General features: G+C 38.1%; 1 protein-coding gene and 1 pseudogene across 15 annotated transcripts in view; one reads left to right on the top strand and one right to left on the bottom strand.

Moving 5' to 3' along the window:
* The window catches only part of Sugct (succinyl-CoA:glutarate-CoA transferase), a 727,080-nt gene that overhangs the window by 231,791 nt on the left and 469,229 nt on the right, over positions 1–26,060 (top strand). The window lies entirely within an intron of this gene.
* Positions 23,297–23,391, bottom strand: LOC121829877 (U6 spliceosomal RNA; annotated as a pseudogene).

Raw genomic sequence — 26,060 nt, 5'->3', positions numbered from 1 at the left:
TTATTGTGCTTACATTTCCACATTATCAAAAGAAGTCAGGGCAGGGATTTAAAGAATGAACTTGGAGGCAGGTATTGAAGCAGAAGCCATGGAGGAATGATGCTTGCTGGTTTGCTCCTTATATCTTAGCACCCAGGACTATTAGCCAGGGGTGGCACCACACACAATGGACTTGGCCTTCTCACATCAATCATTAATCAAGAAAATATCCCACGGTCTTGCTTTTAGTCCAAACTCATGGAGGCATTTTCTCTATTAAATTCCCTCTAATGAAATAGACTATAATGTTTTAAAGAGATAAAGGAGAAACTGGAATGTGGGGATTAAATGGGGAGGGAGATGGGAGGGCAGGGTAATGGAGATGATACAGGGAGGGACAAATAACACTAAAGGCATTTTGAAAGCCATATGGATATCTTCTACTATAGAAGCTCTCTAAAATAATACATGTGTGAAAGGAATTGAAATGAAGTCACCATATAATGGGAACATAATCATACATTTGTGTGTATGTGTGTACATGTGTGTATACGTGTGTGTGTGTGTGTGTGTGTGTGTGTGTGTGTGAACAACTAAAAAAAATAGAAACCATGAAATTGAGAGAGAGAGCATGGAATGGGTTGTAGGATGGATTGGAGGGAGGAAAGAGAAGGGAGAAAATAGGTATTTTAATTTAAAAATAGAGTAATAAGAAAAAGATACACAATTAAATTTTATTGTAATGATAATGAAAAACCGAATGGTCTGTAATATACTAGTTGACGACAGAGCTAGATGATTCGACAAGGACTCTGGCCCTTGTGTGCTCTGTAATCCCATAGAGTGGAAATACTAAATACTGGAAAAGGAGACAAGAAGCCAAATAGAATGTGAGAGGCTACTGATTTATTAACTTACTCAGGATACTCCTGGGTTCAAGCAGAGAATGATCAATTAAAGTGAAGAGTTCTGGAGAGGTGGGTTAAGGACTAATTATTTTCCGGCCTTGCACTTTCAATTTTGCCGTCTGGGAGTTGCCCATTCAATTAATCTAAGGAATGATTAAGCCTTAGGGAAAATAGACTCACAATGACCAAGTTCTGATTTTAGCTGGAAACTAGTTTAATAACTTAAAATAGGAAATCCCTCTTCCTAGAAGGGAAGTTTACATAAGATCAGAAATAACAAGAACTATAAATCAAGACCAGAAAGCAACGTGGTGAGCATAGATGAATTTCTAAATGGTCTTATTAAATAAAAAACATGGAGCCAAATATAGGAGTGAAAGCCTTAGAGAGATCAGGGAAATAGGGAAAGCCACCAGCCAACCTTACCTCACCAACTCTTCAGCTTCCAAATGCGAGTTACTTCCTGTCTACCCACATCTGTATGCCTTGCTGTTCTGTTCTCTCATTGGCTCTTTTAGCCCAGCTACACCACTTTCTCTTTCTACACAGCTCTGTCACTTTTGGTCTGTCTGTACAGACCACCAGACCTCTATGGTTGGTACTGGAATTAAAGACATGTGTCACCACGCTTAGCCTTGAACACACAGAGATCCTGCCTGCTAGGTGATAGGATTAAGGGCGTATGCTACTGCTGCCTGGCTTCTTTGTTTACTTAAAATGGCTTGCTATTTCCTCTGATCTCCAGGCAAACTTTATTTACTAATGCACAAATAAAATATTAACACATTTCAGCACAAATAAAATATCACCACAGGTGAGTGTACAGAACTTGAACAAAGAGGGAACCTAAGGAAAAGTTTAACCCAACTGTTTGGATAGTCATGTCTTGTCAAGGCTTCTTGCCTTCTAACAGTAATCCTGATTCTTTTTCTCTAGTGCTTCTTCATAGTGCTTCAAGTTTTTCATCTTAATGATTTTCCTTTCCTTCCTTCCTTGTGTCTCTTTTCTATGACCTTTATTCTCTGTCTTTCCCTCAAATATTATAAATTCTTTCACAGAAAACATGTTTAGTGAGAACTTGTAACAGTAATAGTTATTATTTACTGTGTGTGTGTGTGTGTTTGTTTGTTTTTGTGTGTGTGTGTGTGTGTGTGTGTGTGTTGGGTACTACTCTCAATGTTTTATATTCTATCTATCTATCTATCTATCTATCTATCTATCTATCTATCTATCTATCTATCTATCTATCTATCCCTTTTTTCAACAGAGAAACCAAGGGATGTAGAGTTTAAATATCATGCTAAGGTCACATAGTTAGGGAGGGTGGGTTTAGGTTCTATGCACTTAGACATTTGGGGATTCTGCTTCTGTCTCCTCTCTTGGCTTGCTGGCAGTGTTAGAGATTATTTAGTGTCCTTTCTCTTCATTTTAAAGATAGGTGAATAGAGAAGTTTATGTAAGCTTTGTGTATGAGAGGCATGGGTTCTTTCTACATCCTGTGGCCTGGAAATCAATTGTTTTAATTAAGAAGGGAGTCTACAATGACACTAAAATTGAGATTAAGGTAGAGAAATAGACCTATAGCCAGTTCAGAGAGTGGAGGGGGCCATATTCTTTAGGTATTGATTTGTGTCTGCTTTTCTTTTCTTTTTTTGGTTTTTTGATTTTTTTGAGACAGGCTTTCTCTGTGTAGCTTTGGAGCCTTTCCTGGAACTCACTCTGTAGCCCAGGCTGGCCTCACACTCACAGAGATTCACCTGCCTCTGCCTCCCAAGAGCTAGGATTAAAGGCGTGTGCCACCATGTCTGCTTTTCTTATTGCTCATTGTCACTTTTGGCTTGAATGTGTTGGGATAGAATCCATATATGCATTCTATTAAGACTATATTAGAGGTCTTATGCATAAAACCCCCTCCCAGCTGTCTTTCTTCATCCCCTCTCCCCCTCCCTCCTTCTTTTCCTTCCTTCCTTCCTTCCTTCCTTCCTTCCTTCCTTCCTTCCTTCCTTCCTTCCTTCCTTCCTTCCTTCCTTCCTTCCTTCCTTCCTTCCTTCCTCTATCCAGAAGGTCCCCTGTCATTGCTTTATCCTGATTGTGTAGGATCCACCTTCTTTGGGGTGGGAGGAAGTTCATCTCCAAGCTCAAGTTCTGAACTCTAGAGTCAACATCACCAACTTTTGATTTCTGTGTGGTCTTGGTGGTGAGAACTACCTATGGATTTTGGTGAGGAAGGCAGAGGCATTTACTTGCTGCACTTCACTTACTTTCTGATTGGCTAGTTGCAGCCCAGCCATGATTGTGAGCACAGGAGCAGCCTGGTATTGAGACCTGCACTGCTCATTACATATGCACCATGATCTTGCTCCTCACATCCTATGTTCACTCTTACACACATTTTTTTCCCTTGATTTTTTTACACTTACGAATTAAGTGACTATAAACTACATGATAAACACAATGATTTTTCTGCTATAATTTTCTACAATTTTAGTAGGTTTTGTATAAAAACACACGTACTTTTGATGCTACTCTGACACAAATATATATTAGAATCTTTTCTCAATAGAGCATCTCATGAATTTTTTTTTCATGAAAAATAAGCAACAACTTGTTATGCCACATGAAACTGAGCACCACATACCTCAAGAGCTTCATATTGATTTATCTTACTGGGCTCAACACAGAACTACCATTTTCAGGAACACCCAGTTCTGCTAGAGGGTCTGCAGCTCTAAAGGGCCAAGAGGATAGCACCTGTAAAGGAGAAACAATGGTATTTTCAACTTCAAGTGTGTTGGGGAAAAGGAGCAAAAACATAACATCTATGGAAATGGAAGAGCCATTTTAAAATCCAGAAAGAATGTTTGCATAAACCAAGCAAGCCACTTTGACCTGCAGACAGGACAAAGCACTTACAATTTTAAATTTCTGCCTGAGGCTGTCCAATGCCATGCTCTGCTTTCATGTGCTTCATTCGGATGCTTTGCAACTGCTGCTCATTTCTTCATAGGAGAGTGGAACTGTTGACACAGTTGGATGGCAAGCATGTTTCTTATGTTTTCTGTGGCTATTTGGCAAACAGACGGAGTTTACAACATGCCCTTTTCATCTCTCTGAAGATTGCTTTTGCAAGTCTGTTCCTGGGGATTCCTTCTAAATGGCTTGCTGGCTGATGGAAAATGCTTGCTCTTGATAGAATCATGCTTTAGACTCCAGGCCACTTTTCCCTCTGCTTCTGTGGAGTTTCTTCCAAGGTTTTAGCATCCTAGGACAAGGGGATAAGGGCAGGTTCTGTTAAAGGAACCACAATGACTCCTATGAGGCAGGGAAGGCAAACTGCACTGGAAAAGTCTTCTTAGATGTGTGAGGACTGCCCTGTGCAGCAGAAGGGGCTGGTCCTTACCAGGACCTCAGGCACTTCTACTTTCACATGACCTGGAGTAAGTTTTCAGTTTCCCTCTACCTGTGTTTCCTCATCAGAAGGATGAAGAATTAGAGATGATGAGGTTACTGATGAAGTTACTTCTCTATGGTTCTAAGAAGGGAAGCACCGTTGGTCTTATTATATAAGGTTCTTGATACCCTGTGTGGGAGTGGGTATGCAGACAAGAACTAACCTGTAATCATTCTTCATCTCTCCCATCTGGAAAAGATATTCCTTCAAAGTTGTCTCTAGTTGCAGTTGTCCTGTTCTGTTCTGTGTTTGCACAGAGTAAATATTGATGGACATTTGACAGAGAAGCTATTTGCTGAGAAAAAAAATATTTTTTTAGGGCACCAGAGACTCTTTAATAGGAAGGACCACATGCTATGCCAGGTTCCCAGTGCTTACAAAGATAAATGCTGCAGCGGTGCTGGGAGTAAGTGCCCTTCTTCTTAATTCTCATACTTTCCTGGAATTACCCAGGCTTAGCTTGAACATGAGGTGAGGTTCTCTAGTGTGCTGGGTGGATGCATATGGTTCAATTTCAATTTTTAGGCCTCTCTTTACCTAAAATGCACATGCACTCTTCTTTACCTTCCTGAAAGCTCCCTGGGAAATAAGAGATGAGAGTTTCCTATCAGAGTCCCCAGAGCAGCTGGAGCTAGAATAGCCGGGCCTTTTTCGAGGCCGTGCTGATGAGGCCAAGGCAGCAGCTTCTTAAATCCTAGCTACATTAACAGTGAGCGTATCCTCAGGATGACAGACTTGCCACTTCTGCTTTAAAGTCACAGGATACTTAGGTGTTGTAAGAGATGGCTTGCATGAATATGGAAATCAGTTTATCACTTTTTGTAACAAGTATCATCTGTAATAAGTATATCTTTTCCTATTACCATTAAGTTAACATGTTTCCTGCCTTATAGTTGAATATGTAATGTTTTAATTTTTATAAGAAGCACATTTTCCTGCTTAATACATCAATGTTACTTAATATAGGACATACTTTAGAAAATTAACATTTTTAAGAACCAGGAAATGTCCTTTTTAATTTGTGAACTCCTATAATTGTGCTGCCACAGCAGATTTTAATTATGATGCCATTAGGAAGGTAAAGTGGTTTATTTAGGCCAACTAGAGAGCTAACCTGATTAGAGTTTGCTCAATCATGAGCTAATTTATCCTAATCTCTTTTATTCAGAAACTTCTAATTTAGTTATAAAAATATAGATGGGGGATCAGGATGCCAGAACCCTGCCCTAGGGTGGTTTTGTTATTTAGGAAGTTGTAAGAGAATAAATACTATTTCAAGGTATACTAGCTTAGATGTTTCTTCATATGGTTCTTCATATTCAATGACAGTAGAGAGAATTCTGAACTTTACAGTGATTATTTAGATTGGGAAGTGAAGCACAGTTTCAACTGTTTTGTGCTGAGTTTTAAACAGTGCATATGGAGAGAAATGGTTCATTATGTAAAACAAATGTAGAAACAATGTCTATATTACATAATTAAAAGTACATTAAAAAAGAAAGAACTAAGATCTCTAAGACGTTTAAAAAGACCATAATAGGAAAAATGTGAATGAAAATGAGAAATGAAATGCACACACAAAATGTTTGCATTTTACTTATTGCCATCAGGGAAAAGTTTGCTGTTGAACTCTTGTTGAGTTTAGAGCATTGTTTTTCACTCAGTAAACATACAGTTCACATAATTATGTGATGTCTCCACTGCTGACAAAATAGTGTCTACAGTATAAGAACAATTCCAGATTCTTTTTCTTAAGATAACACAAAAGTGAAAAAAATTGAAAGAATATTGTATGAAGGTAAGTAAACATTTAATTCTTTAAATATTTTATCATTTAAATTGATTAAAATAGAAAGTTCTGTATATATTAATATAAGATACAGCATTATTTACAGCCTAGTTAAAAAGTGGTCTAGTTTAAGTCTTAAGAAGAGAGAAATATTAAGCTTCATAGATTAAGACTATGCCCTCAAACAAACAAACAAACAAACAATAATGAGTGGGTGTTGGGCTAAGTCTGTCTTGAAGAAGAAGCAACACTGGGATACTTAACCTAAGATCCTCTTCAGTTCTGCTTGGCTATCCTTTGCAGATTTGGGCCTTTAAGGCTATTTATGTATTTAAAGGGTCTGGCTAGGAGTATCATGTCCCTCGTCCACCCCAAATTTATTTCTCTTTGCTCATAGAAGAATTGGTGCCATAGATTAAAAAAGTGTTTTATTTGTATTTCTTTTATACTATTGTGACTTAAAACAGGACACTCTGGAGCTGTCTAATTCATTCCTTTATCATGCCTTCAGTTCTGTTTTACCTTTAGTCATGGTCTAGGTGTTTGGGTGGGAGCTCCATCTCAACCCCTGGTACCCTGGCATCCCTATACCCAAAGAATCTGGAATGTTTGGAAGGAGTCTGGTGGAAGAGGCACCTCAACTGCCAAACACAGCTCCTCCCCCAGAGAGACTCAAGAGTACTCCCACAGGGCATATAAGCAGCATCCCAGAAAACAGATGCATGGTTCCTCTGGCCTCCCATCCCTGTGTCCTCTCTGCAAGCCGGGGAATTGCCTGGGAGTGCTTTACCCATTAAATCTGGGCTTTTTCTGATTTGGTCTGATTAGGTTTGTTGCAATAGCGATGGAGAGGCCTTCAGGAAGCCTAAAACTTATCAATAGGTACTCAGCAGATTTTTATGTCAATGGCCTTTTCCATGTCATTTGGATCAGTGTACCCTTCTGTAAGCATTCATTATGAGGAATGGGCTAGAAAGCAAATATCTTTTTCCTTTGAAAATGATATTCCTAGTGTACTTCTTAGACTTGAGAACAACTTTCACTGTAGCTATCTCATTTTGTAAATATCAGTGACATGCATTCCTTATTGACAATGTCTAATATGAATATATTCATATTCTATTAATCATGTCAGTTGTAGCAACTTTTTTTTTTTTCCTGAAACAGGGTTTCTCCACATAGTTTTGGTGCCTGTTCTGGGTCTACCTCTGTAGACCAGGCTGGCCTTGATCCAACTGGCTCTGCCTCCCAAGTGCTGTGATTAAAGGCATGCACCACTGCTGCCTGGCTACTTTTATTTTTTGTAGTGGTGATTTAAATATGCATAGTTAATATTTTTTTATAAATTCTATTGATAATTCACCCTTTTTAACTTATAATTATTCATAATCCCTCAATGATTTGAACTTATTTTAAGTATACAAACATTGCACCGCATGGTTTTGGAGTTTATATTTTTGTTCCATTGTTTCTTACTGCTTTAGTTAAACTATCATCATCATCATCATCATCATCATCATCATCATCATCATCATCATCATCATTTTGGTTTATACCCAGTTGGGCCTTTTAAAAAGCCCACTATCGGGGGCTGGAGAGATGGCTCAGAGGTTAAGAGCACTGGCTGCTCTTCCAGAGTTCCGGAGTTCAATTCCCAGCAACCACGTGGTGGCTCACAGCCATCTGTAATGTGATCTGGTGCCCTCTTCTGGTATGGAGGCATACATGCAGGAAGAACACTGTATATATAATAAATCTTAAAAAATTAAATAAAGATAAACTCAAAAATTTAAAAAAAAGCCCACTATCATTCTTCATTTACCCAATCCTACTGCATTCATCCCTAACTCAGCAACTCTGTTCTTTCCTTGAGACAGCATCTTGTTATGTAGCCTAGGCTGGCCTTGAGTTTATAATCCTACTATATTCTTCTAAGTCTGGGAATCTAGGCATGTGTTACCACACCTATGCTTAAAATATTCTTTTGGGTCTGGAGATGGCCCAGAGAGATGATTAAGAGTGAGTATTGCTTTGACAGAGGACCTGAGTTCAATTCCCTACACCCACAATGGAATCTGATATGGTGGCCTCTGTGAGTACCTGAATTCATGTGTATAGTATCCATACACATAGACACATAGACACATAGACACACAGACACACAGACACAGACACACAGACACACAGACACACACACACACACACACACACACAGAAAGAGAGAGAAGAAAATACACATAATTAAGTTTTTAAATAAAATATTCTTTTGAAGCTAGTTTAATAGTGTGTCTTGAAATATAAAATGTGTTTGTGACATTATTTTATTTACTTGATAAAAGGAAGACAGCAAAGAGACATTAAAACTTCAGGCTGACCAGTTATCATCTTTGTCTGGAGGGCAGCAGACTGGCTATCATCATGAGCTCAGGAGGCAGCCTGCCTGGATTTAACCCTCGTTCTGTTCCTTACTATCTGTGTATCCTTAAGCAAATTACTTTTATTCTTCTGCCTTTGTTTTTATCATCTACAAATGGGATATTTTGAGGCTTTCAATGAATTTCTAGGTGAAAAATACCTGTGATGGTACCTAAATCATATTAATATTACATTAGCCTTTGCTGTTTTGTTATTATTTATGTTTTGTTTTGCTTTGAGACAGGTTCTAGTAACTTGGGTTACCCTTGAGTTTGAGATCCTCACTTGTATCACCATACTCAGTTTTATCTTATTTCCATATTCACTTTAAGCTTTTGGCCTAATTTTGATTTCCATAGACCTCTTAGTGTTGCTTAGATTTTTCCCTTTGGATATTTATATGTATGTTACTAATATATTTATGTTTAAACTATTAACATATGATTTAAATTTTTAAAAATATTTACTCTGAGGATAATTAATTGCTTCGACAATAGCATGTAATGTTTGGCTGGGGATCTGTGGGACCCTTTTGGCTAATAACTCAATGAGATGCAACTCACCCTGGTACTGGCAGTTTTCCTTGTTAGCGTATGATGTTTAGTTGGGCCATTGTTTCTGCCATTATATGGTAATTATTTAAATTTATTTTACATAATTTAGGAAGCATCTAGAGTAGTAGTTTTCCATATAGCTTTTCAAAAGGCCTTTAGTGTTAGTTTTCTCTCCCCGTATTCTCTCATCTGCTGTACCTTCTCTTTCCTCTCCCTATTTAAATTTCCTATTTTAGTTTCTTCTTTATTATTTATTTATATTCTATCTCTCCTTCCTTGGATGATTGTCTTCCTATTCCTGGTCCTTTCTTAGCCATCTAACCTCTGTGGATATTCCAAATGAAGCACACATATCTAAATATTAAAAGCTAACATTCACACATAAAAAAAATACTCAGTATTTGTCTTTTGGGGTCTGAGTCACTTCATTAGGATGATTGCTTATAATTCCACCAATTTACCTTCAAATTTCATGTTTCTTAACAGCTGGATAATAGTCCATCTTATAAATGTAGCACATTTTCGTTATCCATTCATCAGTTGATAGACATCTAGGTTCTTTTCAGTTTCTGGTTATTATGAATAGAGCATCAATGGACATGGATGAACAAGTGCCTCTCTGTAATATGTAGAGTTTTTGGTTATATGCCTTACAGTGGTATAGCTGGATTTTGCAGTAGATATATTTTTTGAGGAAACACACACTGATTCCATAGTGGCTTTACTAGAAGCTTCAGCTCTATTGACTAGCATTCACAGAACTGGAAGTTACTACCTATACTACCACTGGAGAAAATTAGTCTTCAATCTTACCCAGCTACAAACTCTGAAACCTAAAGCAGTGGCCTGCCTACAAGATATATTAGTACAACAGTGGTGTAAAGGTTATGGGAGTAACCCAACACTTTTTAAAAATTGGATTTAAGATCTACTCTATGAGAAGAAACCAACAGCTTATACTGTTGAGGCCAGAAATGTGAGACTACATAAGTCATGGAGTTACGGGAAAACATGACTATTATTCTGCTAAAGGAACAGAACAATAAAAATGACTCCTAATGACATATTGCTGTATCTACAGATGAGGGCATCATTCAGCCCTCATTAGAGAAGCTTCTTCTTACAGTAGATGGTAATTGACACAGAGACCCACAAACAGACAGTGTGCAGAGAGTGAGAGGCTTTTGCACACACAGCCCTAAATGGGATGTCATTATCAAACCCCTTCCCTCAAGGCGTAAGATATTTATGTGGAAGAGAAAGCAAAAATGTTGTAAGAGCCAGGAATGGTGATTGACTTCTAGGAAAGAGAGTCTTCCAGATACAACAGGGCTTATGCACATATAAACTCACAGAGACCGTGACAACAAAACCTGTGCAACTTAAAGTCAGACAAAATCCCAGGACTGAGAATGAAAATGACCACGAAGTCCCACCCCAACGGAGAAACAGTTTGCAATCAACCTGCTGGCACAGGAAAAAAGAGTTTTCTTCAGTGAAATGCCATGGAGTGTATCAATCCCTCTCCAAGGCAGGCTTCATTCTTAGGAGTAGTTGAACAACACAAAACAGGCTCCCCATTTTTCTGTGCCCTACCTCCATTTTTTTAAATGATTTAGTATTTTTTGTCTTTTTGATTTTTGCTTTCCTTCCTTCCTTCCTTCCTTCCTTCCTTCCTTCCTTCCTTCCTTCCTTCCTTCCTTCCTTCCTTCCTTCCTCCCTCCCTCCCTCCCTCCCTCCCTCCCTCCCTCCCTCCCTCCCTCCCTCTTTCATTTCTTTCTTTCTGTGTGTGATAAAGAGAGAAAGAGAGAGCGAGTGCATAAAGTTGGGATCTGGGATGACTTGGCAGAGGGCAAAGAATATGATCAAAATACATAGTATAGAAACATTTTAAAATGATTTAAATTTTTTCTCTGTTTTCTTTTAAAATTTGTGGTGTATAGTTTGTTCTTAGTGATTTAGAGTATATACATATGCTTTACCTTCTTCTAAAATTAAATTTGTTATTTGACAAATTAACATATATATACATTATGCAATCTTTTCACTTTCACCCCACCCTCCCTTATCTCCCTCTTACTGCTCTCAGCCCCTACCCAGGTCCCTTTCCCATGTTCACATCTTACTGTTTTGTGACCCACTGTGCTTAATGAGGGGCTTCTTGTGTGAGGATGGTCATGAAACTGTCTTCCAGAGTCTCATTGGCTCACCATGAAGACTCAGTTCAACTAATAGTTCAGCAGGGAGGAGTAGAGCACTGCAATTTCCCTCTGGTCTATTATTCACCAATGACAGGCCCAGTCTTATACACGACCAACAAAACTTCAACTGATGAAGGATCATAATTGCCATGGCCATTTAGTCTAGAAGCTAGCATTTAGCAGCCTTTCTCTCCATCATCTTCTGGCGCTCTCATTCTTTCCCTTTCCTCTTCCATAATATCCCTGAGGCTTATAGGGGGTGGTAAAATACAGTCCTGTTTAGGGTGTAGTATTCAACTCTTATTCCCAGGGCATGGATCAACTATGAGCCTCTGCATTCATCATCCTTCATTGTAAAGAGAAGCTTCTGTGCTTAATACAGCAAATAGTATTTGTTTGTGACTATAAAAATAAATATTTGCAAGGTAGTTTGGAGCATGTCAATTTAGTTGTACAACAATAGGAAGTTCCCTTTAGGGCCTAAGTCCTCCCCAGTCAAGTGATTTTTGACTCAGTGTACATACCAGACCTGAATTCTTTTCTATGGAATGGGCCTCAAATTTAATCAGAGGCCAGTTGGTTATCTCCATAACAGTCAAACTGCAAATATAAGCACATCTTGTCTGGCGGGTTGATTGCTGTTTATAGGGTTCACAGCTGGTTTGGACTGTTGATTCTTTTCCTCTCCCAGCAGCCTGCACAGCATTTTCTCATGCTATGAAAGCTAGCCAGCAGGGAGGAAACTTCTAGCTCAATTCCAAATTGATTTCTCTGTATCATGCTGTGAAGGTGTATGGTGTCTTCAACAATGGCGTCTTTTCCATTATTTCTGGCAGGGAACCAAGAAGAAATGCAAGCACCTGAATCTTTTGGGAGCCTTGGGGGTTTCCTTGACCAACAACTCATAAGGAGGTATCTCACACCTGACACTGAGGTTTTTGCTTAATTATCCAACAGTGTAGGATATTTCCCTTCTAATACTTTTAAAACACATATTTAATTGGCTTACACAGTATGCCTCCAAATGTGATTGTCTTGCAATCTACATTTTAGTTAATCCTCTCCTATACATCTTTATCTCCCCAATCCCCCCAACTCTCTTCCTACATAAGCCTTTTCCCCACAGTATACTCTCTCTTTATTTTCCTTTTACCTGTGTTTTACTATTCTGTCCCTGTGTCTCCTTGTAGTTTCCTGGCTTCCACAGGTGTTCCAAGACAAACTTATAAAACTAAAGTTCCGAGGCTAGGATCCACATATAAGAGACAGTATGAGGCACTTACCTTTTTTGATGTGGTTACTTCACACAGTATAATTTTTTTTCCAGTTTTACCCAAGTTATACTTACAAATAACTTGAAAATTTAGTAAGCTTTATTTTTCTTTACAGTTGCATAAAATTCCATTGTGTATATGTGAAAATTCCACATTTTCACTATCCATTCATCAGTTGATGGATGCTTGGCTGATCCCATTGTGAATAAAGTTGTATCTAACATCTCTGAAGTAGGATACAGAGTTCTTTAGGTACATGTTGAGGGTGTATTCTGGATGCATGAGTGATATGTTTTTATCTACCTTACATAATTTGATGTTACCTTTATGTTGTCTGATCAAGTACAAGAAAATCTGCATATAGAATTCTTGAGAAATATTCTTTCCCTAATGAAAAACTAGATGATTTGTTCTATCTGTGATACAATGAATAGGAGTAATCTATAATCTACACCAACCTGCCTTTAAAATTTGTGGAGGGATATTTCCATATTTTTGAAAAATAATCATACAGATTTGCTTAGATTTAATTAATGTCTTCCTATATTAGATCAAGTTTTTGGCCAACACATTTGTATTTTTACTTAGCTCATTACTTTTGTTTATGATACTAAATTTCTGAATAATCTAAATGAATATAGACAGGCCAAATATCTCCTCACACTTCTTACTACTCTATTGACATAACTAATGAACCATGTACTGGGAAAGTGCAGAAGAGGCTATTTATTGATCATATTGGCCCAAAGAGGATCAGGGCCTTCTTCCTGCCCCTTTATTCAAGTTTCACCCACTTTTGCTATCCGTCTCAGTACTCATGTGTCTTTCCTGTGCTTGGGTCATAGTAATGGCAAATGTGTAAGTAATTTCTCATTCACAGGTAGAAGTACAGGGAACCATGCAGGTTGCATATCCTATAGTTCTTTTTGTGGTTTTCCTGTCCAACAAAACAGGTCACTCCAGCCAGTAACCTCATGATAATCCCATCAGAAGCCTCCCCCCCCCCCACTTTTGACTTATTTCCCACCAAGTCTGACTTCGACACAGACTACTTAACTTTGATGGACTTTAACTTGAACTTAGCTTGTTAGGAAAGACAATATTTGAGTACAAACTTGAATTTCTTAGTGGCCAAAATACATTGTTTAAGAGATTCTCATTTTTCTAGCACTTAGTACACATTGCAGAACTAGCTGATTTCCACTCTTTTTATCTTTTTATGATGAATGTAATGAAGTGCAGTAATAATAGCAACTGCAACCATACTCTTGGGGAAAGTCTCTAATGTAATTTCAGATGTTTTATCCTGTTTATGTAGATTTCTTCCTCTAACATGTTATTTGTAGTTTGAATTTTCAGCAGGTATTTTCCACTGTTTTTATTCTTTGGTGGAGGGACATGCTGACATTCTTGTCCTTTCTTTTCTAGTTTTACCTGGGTACGTTTTTGTAGTGCACGTGACACTATTATTCTCTGCACTGCAGAGTTTGAACTACACAGACTCTAGTGTTATTTTAGATTCCGTTGAGGTGTTTGTTCCTTATTCTTTCTTTTAATGAAATTGCTGATTTTTCTCTAGCTTACATTTGCTTTCTCATTGTAGAGATTTTAGTGTTTAATTTCTGTGAAAGCATAAATGGATACATTCTCAAATTCACTTATTATTCTGCTATATGATATCCATACATGTTTAATGTATTTTCTTTTGTAGGATATAATGTCTTAATGAAACTTGTTTTATCTTTTCATGTTTATTCATTTTTAGGTAATAGGGGATTCTTCTAATTTGGTATTTACCTCATAAAAACACAAAGCATGGTTAGGTGTTTTTTGAGTTCTGTCAGCATTCTCCTTTATTACGTAATAGTCCTTCCTTACAGTTTAACATTGAAGAACTAAGTAGTGTACATTTATATTAGTGACTCAGCCATTTGGAAGAAGTTAGAGACATAGCAAGGCAAGTAGAGGAAACTCCCCTCAGCTTGTTTTACAGTCTGTCTGCAGAGAAGCTGCTGCTCCCCAGTCCAGCTTTCCATAGCAGGATTCTTTTTCTTATGGTTTCCCCTCAAGAATATTGCTTGTCTATGTCTGGCCTTCTTCCTGGAGATTCTCCCAGCTGTTTCAGGCTTTCCCTCTACTTCATTTGGAAAAGTCAAATTTCTAACTCACCTCATCCACTAGAACTAACTCCAGATGTATTAAAGATTTACATATTAAAAAACTTAATAGGTCTTAAAATATGGAAAATCACTTATATAATATTTGTAGAAGGGTGTACATTAAATTCAGTGCAAAAGGAATTGAAGTTGATAGATTTAGCAATTTAAAGCATTACATTGTCTGTGAATGAGAGAGCTCATTTTCTGTGTACTGTGTTTTCTTTAGCAGTTTCAAAGTTTCAAGTCTTATATTAGGTCTTTGATCCATTTTGAATTGATTTTCTTCAGGGTGAGAAATATTGATCTAGTTTCATTCTAGTATAGTCATATATCTAGTTTCTACACACTATTTATTGAAAAGGTTGTTTTATTTTCCAAATGTATGTTTTTGACTCTGTGTTGAAAAATTAGTGTGCTGGTTAGTTTTTGTCAGCTTGACGAAAGTCAATAGTGACTTGGTAGGAGAAAATCCCAACCCTGGAATTGCCTTAATTCGACTGGCCAGCAGGCATGCCTGTGAGGGTATTCCTTCTCAGTTACTGATGTAGGAGGGCCTGGCCCACTGCAGGTGGTGCCATTCCTAGGCAGGTGGGCTTGGGATATATTTGTTTTCAAAGAAGTATCTGAGAAAGCCAGAGGAAACAAGCCAGTGAGCAGATTTAGTCTGTGGTCTCCGCTTCAGTTCCTGTCTCCAGGTTCTTCTGCCCTGGCTTTCCTCAACAATGGACTGTAGCGTATAAACCAAATACATCCTTTCTTTCTTACCTTATGTTTGGTCAGAATGTTTCATCACAATAGAAACTGAAGTAGGACCATTGGTGACTGTGCTTATTTCTGATTCCTCTATATTTCACTGGTCTGTACTTCTGATTTGTACTAGTGGTATTCCAGTTTTACTTATAAAAACAAAACAGAAGCAGGAAACAACCTATGGCTCTGAAGTATAGTTTGAGATCACACATGGTAAGGCCTCATTGTCATCAGTTCTTCTTAAGGATTTCTTTGGCAAGTTGGGATGTTTTGTGATTCAATATGAATTTTAGTGAGTTTTAATTTTGCCCATCTAACATAGAGTCTAGGTCATACAAATGAGACTTTTTATTTATTTTTGGACAGAGTTTCTCTGTCTAACAGCTCTAGCTGTCCTGGAACTCACTCTAGATACCAGGCTGGCCTTGAACTCACAGAGATGCTATGGATATTGCTCTGTATGCTGTGAATGTGTTTCTCTGATTGGTTAATAAATAAAGTGCTGATTGGCCAGTAGCCAGGCAGGAAGTATAGGCGGGACAAAGAGAGGAGAAGTCAGGGAACAGGAAGGCTGAGTCAGGAGTCGCCAGCCAGACACAGAGGAAGCAAGATGTGAAGGCAAAATTGGGAAAAGGTTCCAAGCCATGTGGCTAAACATAAATAAGAATTATGGGTAAATTTAAGTGTAAGATCTAGCTAGCAAGAAGCCTGCACTATTAGGCCATACAGTTTTATTTATTTATTTTTTTTTGGTTTTTCGAGACAGGGTTTCTCTGTGTAGCTTTGCGCCTTTTCTGGAGCTCACTTGGTAGTCCAGGCTGGCCTCGAACTCACAGAGATCCGCCTGGCTCTGCCTCCCGAGTGCTGGGATTAAAGGCGTGCGCCACCACCGCCCGGCTACAGTTTTAATTAATATAAGCCTTTGTGTGTTTATTTGGGTCTGAGTGGCTGCAGGTCTGGGTGGGATATGGAGAAAACTCCAGCTACACAGAGATCCACTCGCCTGTGCCTCCCAAGTGCTAGGATTAAAGATGTGTGCTACCACCTCCTGGCTACAAATAAGACTTTTTGAAACTGACTTAACTTGCTTAATATGATTATGTCCACTTTTATTCATTTTACTGCAGACAATGTGGCTTCATTATTGTTTGTAGTTAACTAATTACACTGTGAATGCAAACCCCATTTTCTTTATCTGTTTCTCTAGGTGATGGACACCTTGGTTGGTTTTATAACTTAACTGTTGTGATTAGTGTTTAGGTAATGCTGGGTTATAGGGAAGGTATACTGAGAAACATCATACTGATTTCCACAGTAGGTGGATGATTTATGTTCCTACCAGGAGTGCATGAGTATTGCCTTTTGTCTGCATAGCAGTCACTATTTGTTCTTTGTTTTCTTGATGACTGCCATTCTGACTGGAATGAAATAGAATGTCATCTGCCTTTTTCTGATGACTGAAGATATTGACAGTTTTTAATATGTTTATTGGCTGTTTGTACCACATATTTGTTCATTTCAGCCATTTCATTTGCCTGAGTTTTTGCTTGAAGGACTTCAAATCAATATATCATAGAGATAGTTGAAAAAAATCAACATTTGTTCCAGAATTATTTATAATAGCTATGTTATTGAACTAACCTGCTCATTTCACTAGCCCAGTTATTGCGTCAGATGTTGATTTTTTTGGTGTTTGTTTTATTTTTTTGCATTTTTTAGATGTTATGGCTCCTTCAGATGCATAGGTAGTGAAGATTAGCAAAAAATTCTCCCATTTTTTAAAAGACCATCTCTTTTGTTAGTTGTTTCCTTTTCTATGCAGAAGGTTTTAAATTCTAATTAAGATCTGCAGCACTATATTGAATAAAAGTCGACAGTCAACACCATTGTCTTGTGCCTGATTTCAGTAGAAATACTTTGAGTTTTTCTTCATCTAAAAAAAAGTTGCTTGTAGAGTTATCATGTGATGGTTAATATTGATTGTTACCTTAACAGAATTTAGAATGATCTGGCATATAGGCTTCTGGGTATATCTGTGGAGGATTATCTTGATTATATTAATTAAAGGAAGCCCTGCCTTTGTGAGTGGTATAATTTCCTAGGCAGTGAAACTTGACTGTTACTTCTGTTTCTTTACTGTGAATACAAAGTGATTAGTTTCCTCAAACTTCTGCTATGACTTCCTCTGCAATATGGACTATAGCATGGAACTGTGAGCTAAATAAACACTTTCTCTCTTCAGTTTTTTCCAGAGTATTTTATCATAGCAACAGGAAAAGACACTGAAACATAATCTGTAGCCTTTATTATGTTGAGGTATTTTCTATCTATTCCAAGTTTCTTCAGGATCTTTATCATGAAGAGATGTGTTGCATTTATTGACTTGTTAATATTGAAGCATCCTTACATTTATGAAACAAAACATACTTCATTGTGGCACATGATCTCTTGGTATTTTCTTGTGTTAATTTGCAAATATTTTATTGAAAATATTTTAATCTGTGTTCATTGGGGAGATTGGTCTTCAATTTTCTTGTCTTGTGTCTATCTGGCTTTAGTTCCAGGGTAATATTTACTTCATTAAAGGAGTTTGATAATATTTTTTTATTTTAATGGACTATTTCTATTTTATTTTATTCATGTACATGGGTATTTTATCTGTATCTAAGTCTGTGTACCACATGCATGCCTGATGCCCACAGAGGCCAGAATAAGTTGTCCCATCTCCTTGAGTTACTGATGTGAGCCATAATATGGATGAATTGAACCCAGGTCTTCTGCATGTGTGAAAAATGTGCTTAAGCACTAATCATTTCTACAAACCCTGGAATAGCTTTTGAAATATTAATGTTCTTCTTGCAAGATCTTGCAGACTTTCCAGGACTTCATATAGACTTAGCCTTTCTTTTTTTCTTTTTTAAAAGTTGGTAGATTTTATTTTTATTACTACTGTAGTCTTGTTACAGTTTATGTATTTGTTTAAGTTGTGTTTTAAAATCCTTATCTAATTTTGGTAGGTTTATGAGTCTATGAATTTACCCTTCTTAAAGATTGTCCAATTTAGTGCAATGTAAGTTTTTATTGTATGTCCTAATGATTCCTGAATTTCATCAATATGTGCTATGATATATCATTTTCCACCTTCAGTTTTGTTAATTTGGATCTCCTCTTTCTTTGGCTAACGGGTTTGTTAATTGTGTTTATCTTGTCAAGGAAACAACTGTGTTTCATCAATTGTGGTTTTATTCGTCCTTTTTATTTCTATTTCATTAATTTCTGCCTTGATATTGATCACTTATTTCCTTCTTCTGACTTTGGACTTCATTTGTTACACCATTAATTAATTTATTTGAAAATGCTCTAATTTTCAATACTGTTATCAATTTATGTCTTAGTGTTGTTTTTCTTATAGTCTCTACATTTTGGCCTGTTGTATTTTTATTTTCTTTCAATTCTAAGCATTTTTAAGATTTCTTTATTATTTTTTGGTAGCCAATTCATGCTCAACTGTGTGATGTTCAGTCTTGACTGGTTTGTGTGTATTCCACAGACTATATTGATGTTTATTACTATCTTTATTCCATTTTGGTCAAATAGAATACAAGAAATTATTTCAATTTTACTGTATTTTTTTCTTATTTTGTGTCCTTTCATACTACTTGTTCTATAGAATCTTCTTCCATTGCCTGCTCAGAATAATAGTTTATTCTGCAGTGGTTTTTTTTGGAATGTGCTGTAGATGTCTGTTAGGTTCATTTGATCTATAATATCATTTAACTCAAATGTTTCCCTTGATTATTTGTTTTTTTACTGGGAATGTCTGTATATTGGCAAGAATACAGTATTGAAATATTATTATTCTGTTGGGGTTAACCTGTGTCTAAATCCAGTAGTGTTTTGTTTATAAAATTAAGTGTACTAGTGTTGGTGATATGTGCTTAGAATTTTCATTCCTTTTTGATGGATCATTGCCTCAGTGAAATTATCATCTTCACATCTGACTAAAGTAGACTTAGTGTAGGCAGAATCTCAGTTGGGGTATTGCCTCAGCAAGGTCTAATTTCAGTGAGATATCTTTTCAGCAAGGTCTTGTCTTAATAAGGTATCGTTTCAATAAGGTTCAGAGCAGCACTTTTTTGGAAAAATTTTTTGGCATACTTGTGCTGAGTTGGGGATATAGTTGGCAGTTCCCTTCTCTATGCTCTGTCTGGCTTGGCAGTTTTGTGTTGGGGAGGGGAAGGTGGTAGCTATTGCTATAGGCCCCCACTAACCTCAGGGACTTGAAGGGACTTGCATCTGCCTCTAAGTGTCTCAGTTCAGCCGCTTTGCTCTGCCCTCACAAATTTGTATAAAGCCCTTTGGCTCCAGCTTCTGCCACAGCTCTTCCCTTGGGCTGCTCCTTGGTGTTGGTGCATGCTAGAGAGACAATTGTAAGCTGTTGTCATGGTTTCTACTGACTTTAACTGAAACTTGTGCTTTTTTTCAAAGTTCTCAACTACTAAGCTTTACTGCCAATCATATATCCCGTCCTCTGGTGCTCTAGGTAACTATTGTTGAAGGGCTGGAATACATGAAGGGAATCACTTCTGGTAGTTTCCAGACACTTCACCAGATCCACTTGCTGCAGCTGGACACAGTAGGCAGGTTAGAACTGCTTTCACCTACTTCCCTGTGGAGATCTAACCTGGGCCAATAAAATGGTTTATAGCTATTTTCTGCTGCAGGAATGGAGATTGTTGTGCATTAGTCATACTGTTTTATTGGACCTAGTCACATCTGAGGTTTCTCATTATTACTTTATCCAAAAGTCCAAGCCATGTTATTGTGTCATAGTAGATGTAAATAATGCTTGTAGAGAGAGGCCAGCACTTTACTAACCTCAAGCTGCCTTTTATTTGGAGAAGACATCCTGCTTTGCTCTCAAATCTCCTGGCCATCGTTGTTCAGCCCTTCTTAAAAGGCTAAGAGTTAAGAGTCCCCTAGCCTTTGATTGTGAAATTGATAGTGTCTGTGAGACCAATGAGACTAGGTGAACTCTTCTGAGGCAGCATGCCTACTTTAGGGATGATTCCTAGGTCTCTTAGTTCCCCAGTGGTGTCACAGGGATATCTTCTGCTGATCTCTGACTAGAGGAGAATAAATTTCTGGCCTAATTGCACATTTATAAACCTTGAATTTCAACTAGTGTCCAGATTTGACCTTCTGGAGAATTAATTGTGTAGCTAGCGCCTGGGAGGAAAGAACATATGAAATGCTTATTTAGGTCATTACTTACCTACAAGTAGTAAGCTTGGAATATGATTTCAAATTCCTTAAGGCCAAGATTTTTATTTACTTAGTTCAATTTAGTAAACATTTACTAAGTGATTATTATGGGAAAAAAAAGACTAGGAGCTGTGTCTGATATAATCCATGCCCTCAAAAAACTCACATTGTTGAAGCAGTAGTGTAGCTGGAAGGCGGATGGGAACAGAAGTTGAGTTGTGATCAGTGAAAATGTGACTGCAGAGATTTGTTAGTAAGAGTAATTAGATAACAAAAGCATGTCCTAAAATGAAAATTAATAAAGAGTAATGATTGGAATATAAACAGCAAAAATGTCTTTATTTCACATAAAAGTAAATTAAATTAAATTTGACTTTTTTGAAGTTTGGTAACTAATCTTTAATTCCTTAATGGAACGAGAACCTATGGTCTTAACAAAATTGAGGTATTGAATCATAAAGTACCTTTGTCCTCTATATCTTTCAAAAATGATAGATAAAATCATTCCTTTGGTTTTAATCTGTCATGGTTAATCTTCATTATCTACTTATTTTGATTTAGAACTGCTAGGGACCTAGTAATTCAGACCATTGGGTGTGTCTTTGAGGGCACTTCCAGGGACAATTAGCTAAGGGGAGGGAGACCTACCTGAATGTGGGCAGTGTCATCCCATAGGCTGGGGCCTGGGTGGACTGACAAGGAGAAGGGAAAAAGCTGTCATTTTTTCTGCTTTCTGCATGCATAAGGTGACCAATTTCACATCTGGCCTTTCCCTGCAGTCCAGAACCTGTAGAGCTGACAGACACCAATTGAGGCTGTTGAGGCTGTAAATTCTTCTATCATTTTAGCTGTTCTGTCCAGAATTTGGTCACAGTGGTGATAACACATAGCCTATACTGCTGCACAGTGAGTATCAATGAATTGAAAATTAAAACATTATTAGAAAATAATTAAAGAACAAAATTTCTATTGATTATAACACATTTTATACCAAAGTCTAACAACACAGAGAATATTTTTGCCTTACTGTATTTTTACAATAGCTATAATCTTGTAACTTACCTTTGCATAAAACCTAGCCTAAAAGTAGGCAATCTACTTTTGAAAAACTGTGTAACAATGCTTTTTAAGAAGCAGATAAATTATATGCGTTGACTTGTAATTCACACTTTTGAAAACAATCCCAGGAAATATTTATGACAATGATAAACAGCAGATTGAATGTTAGTAGGAAGGTGGTATCTTATCTGTGGTGGCAACAGACACTGAAATTCTAACACTGGAGCTATGCTGGGAGAGGATCTTCCTGCCTTCCTGTGTTGTCAGCCACCAATGAATTTGTCTGCCCACATCAATATATTCATGTGTCTGTTTATATATCTATATGTCTGTCAATATTTTTATCATGTTTTTCTAGATTTGTAGAAGAGGTTGCAGAAAATGTAAATCAATTTGTCTTATGATGATGGAAATTTTCTTCCTTTATTTTATTACCTTTTTAAATGTTGATATAATGATGTAGTTCAGTAATATATTTTAGTTTGGCCAGTGAATATATTTATGTGTGACTTTGTTTTTAATTAATATTCCTCTCAAGAAACATTTACAACGAAATTTCTAAGCCAGAAGGATTTTGGATAGCTTATTTTGCAACACAAAAGCAAGTGTGGCTTGCAGTGATGTGCCTGGATGTTCCTCAAACACCCATCATTGGAATGATCTCTTTCTCTTGAAGGCTGGTAGTGATTAGGACTTGCTTTTAGGCAATGCCAAAGGTTAGATAACAAAGTTATAGGTCATTATCTTTTATTTTTTTACTGCACTCTGCATATCTCTATGTTTTAGAAGATGCAAACAGCTGCAGTCTGCTCATCTTTCAAGATGGGCAAACTCCACAGATGAGACTGTTTATGCAACAAGGCAAGGAGGTTAGTCAACAAGCTAAGGAATCTGGGAGGGTGATCTTCTCTGGTCAGCTTCTAGATATGTCTCAGCCCAACTGATACCTGAATATTTTATCTGTGGGAGAGACTGAAGTGTGTGTGTGCTTGCATGAGAGAGTGAGCGAGCAAGAGAGCAAGAGAGAGAGAGACAGAGACAGAGACAGAGACAGACAGAGACAGACAGACAGAGACAGACAGACATAGACTGAGACAGAGAGAAAGACAGAGAGGAGAGAAAGACAAACAGACACAGAGAGAGATAGAGACAGAGAGAGATGGAGAGACAGAGAGAGACAGAGATGGATTGAGAGAGACAGACTTCTTGAGGTAAAAATGTTTCTTAAGTGGATTTGTTTAAGAGGCCAATTTCATGGTAGTTTATTGTGCAACATGGTAACAAACATGCTTTATATATTTCATAAGAACTTTAGCTTCATGTTATATCAACTGGCTTAAGACAAATGAATATTTTTGTGACTATATCCCTAAATTTTATTCACCTTTTATATGTAAGCAGTATAAAAAACCATTTTTGTTTGTTTTCTGCATTCCTGTGAAGTAGTATTTTTTTTATTTCAGTCCTAAATAACTGTAGTAATTATCCACTAAATAATATGTCAGATGTCATTGTATTTCTATTGCTTGGGGCCATGTTAATCTTCTCTGTATTGTTCCAATTTTAGTATATGTGCTGCCAAAGCAAGCATTGTTTCTATTGCAAAGACCTAAGGCTCTCTCAGTAAAAAAGGTTTGTTAGTAATGCTTCAGATGGGAACTCTCAGAAAATGTGTCTTCCCTAGGAAGCACCCTTTCCTCCTGGCTCTGCCTGTCCTTGGCTGGATGCTGGAATCTGTGCCAGCTGGCTTCTAGACCAGGAGTTGAGTTGCATGTATTGCTGCCATGTTGCCTTACTTTCACAGCCACACCTTCATTATCAGTTTCACATGTAGATGAATTTCTTGTCCCTTTTCTCTATAACAAGTGTCTGGGGGAATATTACCATCAGTCCAAACTTTTAATCATAGCAGCCACTGTGGGCCTGTGGAGGATCAAACATAGGTCAGGTACCTTTGTCTACCTCCTACCAACTATAGTAGGGTGGGGGAGGAGAGGGAGAGGGAGGAGAGGGTGAGAGTGGTGAGAGTGAGGAAGAGGGGACAGGGGAGGGAGGAGAGAGAAGTCCCATGGCCAAGGAATGGGCCATCCTGCTGCAGGCTGTTTGCAGACAGAATGTGGGAAGTGGGCTGTCTTCTGGGTAGGCTTCTCTTCAGTTTACTCCATCAGTTACCAAGAGGATCTTTAAATGAAGAACGCTGTTTTTTTTCAGTTTGCTTTTTTTTCTATCTGAGTATTTGACTACTCCAGACTAAAGTGGTGAAAAGAAATAAAAAACACCCTGTTAAGAAGCAGAATCCATAGTCTGTTGAGTTTCCAGTCAGAAGTTTTTAATATTTGTCCAAGTTGTGAAGTGATGCTTTCTTTTTTCCTTGTTCACTGCCTACAATACAATGTTATAAGTACCTAGAAGTTATATTGGCATGAATATTACTTTACAGAAGAAAATCACTATAAATTAAAATAAGTTTTTTTTTTTGTAATGAGATACAGCAGGACCATAAGGAAAATGTTGACTTATATGGTGATGAATTGCTTTTGCAGGGAGCAAAAGCAACATTTATATTTACATGTTGTAAGTGAATGTTGAAAATGATAATTCTTCATGTGTTTTATGTTAGTTTTTTTCTTTTTTGGTGGATAGCAAAGGTACTGAAAGTAGTGTAATGAGATACTTGATATAAGGAGTTCATTTTTAAAAACTTAACCGCATATACTTTTTGTATATTACTAGCCAACTCTGAGTCTAGGCAGAATCCCCAGTTTACTCATGAATTATTTGATTCATTACTAAAGAGGGAAAAATAACTCTGGCCTAAATTAGAAGGAAAAGGAGAGTTATAATGTAGTCATTAAAAAGCTATTTTCTCAAGTTTTATTTTTCAAGCCACAAAGCCATGTGTAAGACTGGTTTGTGCATTGGGTAGGGTAGTTCTCTCTTCACAGTTGTGTTACCTGGTACCTGTGAGCAGAAGTGGGGGACTGGTTCAAAGCCATGGCCCTCGCTGTGCCTTACAGTCCAGGCCCAGTGGTAAGGAGACCCAGGAAATACCGTGAGGAGGAGGGAGGACTTGGGAGTCGTGTGGAAAGCCTGGCTCTAATCCTTGACTTCGGTGCTTACCTCTGGCAAGGAGCCTAACTTGCTGCATTGCTTTGTCTGAAGGGTTTCAGGTATGGTTAACTCAAAAGCGGTGTCATGCATGTGTTACTGCTGTTGTTCCAGGCATTGTGCTTAGCAGTTTGCATTTCTTATGTCATACTCCTTGCGGAAGTCCTGCGAGGTAGGTATTACCTGTATTGTTCAAAGGATGATGGGGACTAAGGGGATGTGGTGTTGGTGAGCTGCAGAAAAGGAACCCCTGCTGCTAGCCTTTGTGTTTTGCTTTCTCTTCCTGTGACTGATTAGAATTTTGGGAGGGAGCAGTGTTCTGAATCACTAAGTAGTTTATGCGAAGTGCTGAGGCTACGTTATTGAATGCCACTGAGGATGCTCATGATCTGGAGGGGGATCAGAGGACAGCCTTGGGAAAATCAAAGGTTGGGGTAAACTTTGAAATGTGGGGGGTTCACAAATGAAGATAGAAGACAAGGGATGTTGTGCTGGATGAAGAAAACGTTCTGCAAAGTTATGTGCCTGGGTAGCTATTTGTACTTTGCTAGTCTTCCTAGGTACTGGGAAAAGTTCTTGAGAGGGGTGATGGGAACAGCGGTCAAGAAGTAAGCAGGACTCCCAACGCTCCACCCGGGGCCCAGCCATGGATCTCTGCATCCAGATTCCTCAGTCCCTGGATGGGGCTTATGGCACAACTATTAGGGTGTTTGGCCATCCCATCACCAGAGTAGGTCAGTCCTGGCTGTCTCTCGGCCATTGCCAACAGTCTTTTGTGGGGGTATCTTTGTGGATCTCTGTGGGCCTCTTTAGCTCTTTGTCTCTTCCTTTTCTCAGTGAGAAAGAGGAGGGTTTATATGAGCGAGAATTGTTGAAGCCAAGGTTGGATAAAGCACGGGGACAAATAACCAAATGAATGGAAACACATGAACTATGAACCAAGGGCTGAGGGGCCCCCAACTGGTTCAGGCCCTCTGAATAGATGAGACAGTCGTTTGGCTTGATCTGTTTGGGAGGCATCTAGGCAGTGGTGCCAGGTCCTGGGCTCGTTGCATGAGTTAGCTGTTTGGAACCTGGGACTTATGCAGGGAGGCTTGGCTCAGTCTGGGGGGAGGGGACTGGACCTGCCTGGACTGAGTCTGGGGTCG

Source organism: Peromyscus maniculatus, chromosome 5 (assembly GCF_049852395.1).
Source record: "Peromyscus maniculatus bairdii isolate BWxNUB_F1_BW_parent chromosome 5, HU_Pman_BW_mat_3.1, whole genome shotgun sequence".
Classification (NCBI taxonomy): domain Eukaryota; kingdom Metazoa; phylum Chordata; class Mammalia; order Rodentia; family Cricetidae; genus Peromyscus; species Peromyscus maniculatus.
The sequence above is the reverse complement of the archived record's forward strand: the minus strand, read 5'-3'. Positions and strand labels throughout refer to the sequence as shown.